Here is an 8,450-nt window from a genome sequence, read left to right as displayed (position 1 = left end):
TAACCTTTATTTTAGTATATTAGTTTTAATATCTTAAAAATAACTAGTTATAAATAATAAAGATAGGTATTTTAATTATAGCTAGTAAATAAATAGAAAGAGTAAGGTCTTATAATATTATTAGTAACTAGATATAGTTTAAAGATAGATTTTTTATTTAAGGAAGATAAGATTTATATATTACTTATAATAATCTGCCTAGTAGAGTAGTAGTGTAATTAAATATATAATCTTATTATAATACTTTATAACCTTACCTATCTTCTTATTTACTTTATTAGTTCTTATAGTAGAAACGCCTTACTATAATAGTTATATTATAATTTAAAGTATCTTTATAAGGCTAAAATACCACTATTAGTTTAAAACTAGCCTATTACTTATACCTATATATATTATAGTCTAGACTAGGTAAAGGCTAAGCTTAAAGAGAATTATACTTATAATATATATTTTTATTATATCCTTTATAAGTAATTATAAGTTCTATCTATACTTTATTATTATTAAAACCTTATAGTAATATTATATAAATTATATAATAAAGACATCTTTTATAATATTAGGTTTTATATAGTAAGGGCTAATCTAAGTAGTATTACTATTATATAGGTGTAGATAAATACCCTTATAAAACCTAAGAGGTATATATTAACTCTTATACTAAAACGCCTTAATATTATATCTATACTTAATAAAATATTACTATTTCCTAGCTACTAGAAAGGCTTATAATTAGGTAAGTAGGCTAAATATTTAATAGCCTATATTAACCTTATTATTAATAATTATTAAATATATATAAAAGATATATAAGTAGTAATAATAGATAAAGATAAGAGTATATATTACCTAATAACTACTAATAATATTATAAGACTATAGTATTATACCTTAGTATAAAGTAGCTTAGATTATTAGTATATCTAAGATATATTTATATTATATTAGTTATTTTTATTAATATAAGACACTAAAAAAAGAGAGAAAATCCTCTAAAATATCTTTTAGTTTTAATATATAATTCCTAATATATAAATATTTTATAAGAATATATATTATATTACTATTAGGGTAAAGATTTTAGAGAAGTTTATATAGATATTATAATAAAATTAGAAACCTAAGGATAGTATTAAGCCTAAGGTAGCTATATTATTTAAAAACCTAGTATATAATTAAAAGGTATTAGAAAGATCTATATAGATTATATATAAATAATATATAGAACTCCTTAGTCTAGTAGATCTATATATTACTAGCCTTATATTATTATTAGTAGTTCTTTAATACTTTCCTTACCTTAATACTAAAAAACTATTACTTAGTTATAAGAAGGAGGAAAGTAGAAGTTTATCTTATATCCTAGAATATACTTATCTACTTTATAAAATAGCTAGATAGATAAGGTTTAGTAATAAAAAAATCTAGTAGGGGTATATAATATATTACTACTATATTAAAGCTATACTAGATTATAAACTACTACTAGGTTAGGCTAATTAAAGAGCTAGTAAGCCTTTAATTATAATATAAAGAATATTAAAAAGAACTTTATTTTTCTATTAGATATATATTATATTACTACCTAGCTCTAACTAGGTAAGCCTATTTTATATATAAAGTAACTTAATATATATATTCTTTTTATATAATAAAACTATATTAATTATACTAGTAGCTAAGGTTATAAAGTTTATAGATATTAAAGATATTATTATAAGTAATATAGATTTTATTATAGATATTTAGTTAGATATTAATAATTTTAATATAAAAGATAATTTTAGGTAGGTAGGTAAAGGAAAGTAAGTACTATAAAAGCGCTATTATATATAAACTAGCCTAGTATATTATACCTAAGCTAAAGGTAAATAAAGTAAAGTAAGATTAACTATAACTAGGTTTAGTATAAAAAAATTAGGAAAGGGTAACTTAAGTAATACTTATAAGTATAAACTATATAACTAACTAAAAGGAGGGTAGGTACTAGTTATAAAGAAGTTAGTTATACCTATAGGTTATAAAATCCCTAATATATAAACTACCTTAGTACTAGTTTAGATTAGTAATAGGTTACTTCCTTTTTAAGAATAATATAAAGTTCTAATATAAAACTAGGCTTAACTATATAAAGAAGCTTACTACTAGCTTTACTAACTAAAGATAGCCTACTATCTATAGATATAGTAAGCCTAAAAAGCGCTATAGTAAATAGCCTTACCTTAGTAATCCTAGATCTTACTTTATATAGTATTAAGATTCTTAAATTATAATCTAGCTTAGCCTTAATTTATATTAATAGTATATTTATAAACTATAACTTTACTTAGCTTAGCTACTAATATAAAAAAGGTATAATTTAATAATACTAGTTAATACTAAGGTAGTCTATACTAGTAGTTATATTAGAGCTACTTATAGTATATATTAGTTTAGTTATAACTATTTTATTATATATAGATTTATTATAGGCTATTAAGGATAATAATATAACTAAGATATATAGGTTATTATAGACTAATCTAGTTCTTATACTAAGGCATAAAAGATAAATTAAGAAAAGTAGAGTATTAAGTAAAGTAGAAGACCTATAGCCTAAGAGGCGTTATAAAACCACTTAACTAGTAGTAAGATAGTATAACTTTATACTCTCTTTAGTAAATCTACTAGAGTAAGTTATTAAACTATTATAGTAAGAAAGTTTTAAGTTTAGCTTATAATAATAGGTTTCTTTTTCTAGTAATAAAGAGTAAGTAAAGCTAAGACTTTATATTAATAGTAAGTAATAAATAGCTTAGAGAGATTTTATATTATAGGTATAATTTAATATACTTATAAGTCTAGATATCCTTAATATTATTAGTCTAAATTAAGAAAATAGTTATAAGTTTACTAGAACTTATAAGCTTAATAACTTTTTATTTTAATAAGACTTTATATCTAACTCTTTTATTCTTAATATAAAAATAGATAATAAGGGTAGAGACCTAGATATAGATATACTAGATATAAATTAGTAATAATACTTAACTACCTAGCTTATATAGTATAGCTTTATTAAATTTCCTAATTATATAACTATAAAACTAGACTTTTTTTATTATATAATATATATTTCTTTTTACTAGTTAGCCTTATAGGTATTACCTTTATTTTAGGTCTTATTATTACCTTATATAAGTAGCTATAATATATTATATATTATATATTACTATATATTAAATAGCTACTAGAATACTTATATAAATCTATTCTAGTAGCTATATTCTATATCCTTATACTCTTATATATATATATATACTACTCTAACTTTATCTAATATAATATATAAAAAGTTAACTACCTTACTAGAAATAAGTAAATTATATCTAATTTAGTCTATAAGTATAATTTAGTATATAATTAAACTAATATATAATAAGAATATATATTATAAAAAGATAGTAGTCTACTAAAGTAATAACTTTAAAAATAGGTATACTTACTAAGTAAATAGGTATAATATTAGAGCCTAGTTACTTAAGCTTTAGTACTAAGATATAAAGAGAAATATATATAAATATAATATCTTACCTCTAGTTCTTATAGTAGCCTAAATATCTTTAGCTATAGAATAGAGATTATAAATCTAGTGGCTAGAGCCTTAGCTATAGTTATTATTATATATAGAAGAATAGCTTTATTAGTAATTAGAGACTAGGGAAAAAAAGAAAAAAAAAGGTAGTTACCTATAGTTAGTTTAGATAAAGATTAGTATAGTATTAGTAGATACTAGCTATAGTAATAGACTTAGTTAGTTAATAATAAAAAAATATATTTCTTTATTTATAGTTTTTTTAGATCTTATATTAATACCTTTTAAAATAATTATATATATAATATCTATATACTTATATACCTACTATAAAAGGCTTATTTTAGTTACTATTTTAGTTTTATACTTAATAAAATATATAATTAAATTTAATATATTAAAATAAAATATATATAATACTTATAATATATATAGATTAGTAAGATAGGTAAATAGCTATTAATTTCTTAATTAAGATTCTTACTATATTTAAATTATAAAATATTATATAAACTACTAAAAAGCCTTATAATTTTAGTATAAAGGTTATAAAGCTTTATAAGGTATAAAAGTAATAAATAATATAATTCTCTAAATAGAAGATAATAGTCTTAAAAAAAGTATATAAATTATATTATAATTATAATATTAATATTTACCTCTATTTAAGGAGTAGATATAATAACTAAATATAGCTATACTCTAATAGCTTTATCTTACCCTTAGCCTTAGAGGTAGTAAGTTATATTAAATATAGTCTTCTTAAATTATATAGACTACTAATATATTTTTATTAGGTCTATCCTCTTCTTATAATCTTAGGTCCTTTAAGCTTTAAAGTTACTAATTAGTACCTAGATAACTTACCTAAGAATATAAACTCCTACTTATATATAGTACTAAGGGTTATAAGGCTTATAAAGTCTTTAATAAAAAGGTCTATAAGTGTTATAGGGGAATCTTATATCTTATTAAATTAGTATTATTTATAAAAAATAGACTTTATATATACTTCCTAGTTATTATTTTTATTATAAAACTAGAGCTTTTTAGTTAATTAATATACTTTTACCTTTAAGATACTTAGTTTATTATTACTCTTATTTTATACTTTTTAATATTATTCTTTTAATATATAAATATATAGCTATATATCCTTAAGGTAGTTTAAGAAGGTAATATATTTTTTATTAATTATTACTTACTTAGGTCTTTTACTAATAAAGGTAGCCTTAGGGCCTAGACTAGGGTAAGGATAAGGTCTAGTAGAGCTTTACTAGAAGCCTAAAGTTAGGTAAAGGGGTGGTAGCTAGCTAGATATAATAAATATTAAAGTTTTAGATTAGAGAAGTTAAAAGTGTTTTAAGTTAAGATTATAAAAGATAGTTATAAGGGGATTTTATTATCTATTTATAAGCTATTCTAAGATAATTAAGTATAGACTTTTAGTAACTATAGTATATACTAATTAATATAAGTATAGTTATAAATATAATAGTCTATATACTAAGAAAGGTATAATTTTTTATAACTATATTAATAAATAGCCTATTATTTATTACCTTAATAGGTATTATATCTTTTTTTATAAGATATTATTAGCTATTACTTCTTAGAATAGTAGTAGTAGTAGGCGTAGGGGTGGTAAGGGGGCGTAATACTAGTATAAGTCTAGACTTAGAAGCTATTAAGCTAGTTATTAAGAAGGAAGTAGCTTTAATTATAATAATAAAAATAAAAGTCTTTATTAATATTACTATTCTTATTATTTAAGTAATAAGGCTACTTACTATTAAAAGAGACTCTTTAATATAGCTAACCTACCTATCTAGGTATAAAGCTATATCTATATCTATTACCTTACCTAAGATATTTCTATAAAAGTATTAAGATATTTATCTAGTATATTACCTATCTTAGGTTAGTAGTAAGTAGGCTAATAATAGGTGTGTTTCTTACTAGGTTATATCTACTTTATTATTAGGGGACGCCTTAGGTATAGTAAACTTTATAAGCTAAGGCTTTATATACTTTAAGGTAAGAAAGATATAGAGTATTAGTAGAAAAGAGCTATTATAAAACTATAAAAATACTTTATACCTTATCTTACCTAAGGTATAGTTATTATTCCTTAATTAGTTAATAAGACGTCCTAGTGTTATAAGAACTAACCTAAAAGTTACCTCTAATTATCCTACTAAGAGGGTAGCTATAGGTAAAGAAAGGTATATACTAAGTAAAGTAGTTACTTATAAAAATAGTAAATTTATAAAGATATAAAAAGATATTATCTTTATTTTTAGTAATCTTCTATATTTACTTAAGTATAAGCTAATTATATTATATAAGGATTAATAAAGCTATAGTAGCCTAATATAAATATACTAGATATAATACTTAAATAATAGCTAGCTATTTTTTATTTATTATAATTAAATAGTTAATTTAAAAGTAATAGTTAAATTTAGCTTAGTATATATATTATATATTATTCTATCTCCTATATTTTACTTAAATTACTAGATTCTCTTATTTAGAGTCTCTATATCCTAATAAAGATTTATCTTTAATTCTTAATTATTTATTTAAAAAAAAAAAAGCCCTTTTCCTTATCTTATAATATATTATAAGTAGCCTAATTACCTATAATATACTAAAACCTATTTTTAGCTAAATCCTTATACTAGATATACTAGGCCTCTTTAATATTTTATTATTAGATTTTAATAGTAGTACTATTAAGTTACCTTTCTCTAGTATAATAAAGCTAGAGCCTTACCCCTTAACCTAGATAGCCTTAAACCCTAAGGCTATCTAGTTTAGTATTTAGCCTAATCTAATTCTAAGTATAAAATCTATTTACCTAGCTAGCCTACTACCCCTCTTATAAAGCTTCTTTAATAACTTTTTAGTCCTAGCCTTACTATTCTTATTATACCTAAGCCTAATACCTATATATAGCCTATTATTATATAAGGTAATAATAGCTAATAATTTAAAATTATAAGTTTTATATAGTATTATATCTTTAAATATACTAATAAATAAATAATATTCTTCTTAGTATATTATTATACTTAGATATATTAGAGAGAGTAGTTATATTTATTAATATTTATATAACCTAGCTAGAAAATAATATAATAATATTCTATAAGAAGCTAGGTCTTAAGGTTACTATTAATAGACTAAAGAAAAATATTAAGGAATTTACTTTTATATTAGTACTATAAGTACTTAGTAGTAATACTCTAATAAAAGAGAGTTCTTATAATAGCCTACCCTTATAATTATTAACTATAATTCTACTTAGTTAGACCTAGTCTTACCTTTTTTTTTAAATTAATTTAGATACTTATAGTCTATTAATAATTTATATTTATTTTAACTTCCTATATCTTTATATATTTAAACTTATAAACTTACTTTTCTCTTTTTATTTAATAATACCTTTATAAGAGATACTAGGTATACTTATATTTACTAGAAAGGCGCTACCTTTATTACTAGAGGATATTTTACTAGTACCTACACTATTAGTTATTTATAGTTAAAAGTACTAATAAGGCCCTTTAGATAAAGTTTTAAAACTAAAATACTAAAATAAGGAGCTTTAAGAGATAATAAAGTAAAAAGATAATAAAATTATTATTTTATAAAATAGAATTATAGCCTATAAAATCTATTTAAGGAAATAGACTTAAGGTATTACTAATACTATTTAAGTAATATATTTAGCTTTTTAGTAATATAAAGAAATTATAGAGGAGGCGGCTATTAGGGCTACTAGCTATATATCCCTATAACTCTAACTAGTTTTTATTTAGAAAAGTATAGAGATAGCGCCTAAAATTAGCTCTTATAATTAGTTATAAGGGACGCTACTAACATAAGGTAACATCAAGTTTAGGGCAATTAGTTATAAGGGACATTACTAATATAAGGTAGTATTAAGTTTAGGGTAATTAATTATAAGGGACGCTACTAATATAGGGTAGTATTCCGTCTAGGGTAATTATCTACGCTACTAAGCGTAACTAACTATAAATAAGAGTTCTAATAAAAGTAAATACCGTCTTTTTTTTAAAAAGAAAATTATAAAATAATTTATAAAAAGAGTAATTTTCTTAGACCCTATACTACTAGGTTTTTATTAATTTTATTATATATATAAATCCTTACTTTATAGGGCGGCTATATAGCCTAACTTTTTCTTTAGCTATTATATATTCTAGCTACCTATAATAAATAATAAGGTAAACCTACTTTATATAAGTAAATTAAAATAAATAAGATAAAATAAAGAAATATACTAGATAACCTATTATAATAAAAGCTAATACTTTACCTTCTTTATTATAGAGACTAGGTAACTATTAAACTATAACACTAATTAAGCTTTAAGTTATTAACTATAATAGTAGTAGTAAGAGGGGGCTACACACTACTCTTTATTATTTAGATAGTTTTCTTTAGTTTATTATTAAGTTTAATTTTATAATTAATAATAATAATAAAATTAGTTACTAGTTTCTTTATAATTTAGTTATAGAAGCTAGGTAACTAGAGCCTTACCTTCTAGATACCTTATTACTTAGTAGAGTAGCTCTTTCTCTAGAGTCTAGCTTATATCCTATATATATAATATTATATAGAGAGCTACTACTTTATCTAAGTAATAGATTACCTAATATTATTATATAACTAACTCTAATATTATAGATTTATTATATAACTCCTTATCCCTTTAATAATATAGTAGATTTAGTATATAAAGGGGTTAACCTATATAAAGTTAAGTTACTTATTTTACCTTTATAGTGTCAAGAACTCGGGCTCCATAGCCTACCTTCCTTATATTCGGCCTAAGGCC

The sequence above is a fragment of the Beauveria bassiana genome (genome assembly GCF_000280675.1).
Source record: "Beauveria bassiana ARSEF 2860 unplaced genomic scaffold BBA_S00067, whole genome shotgun sequence".
Lineage (NCBI taxonomy): Eukaryota > Fungi > Ascomycota > Sordariomycetes > Hypocreales > Cordycipitaceae > Beauveria > Beauveria bassiana.
Note: the sequence above shows the minus strand (reverse complement) of the source record.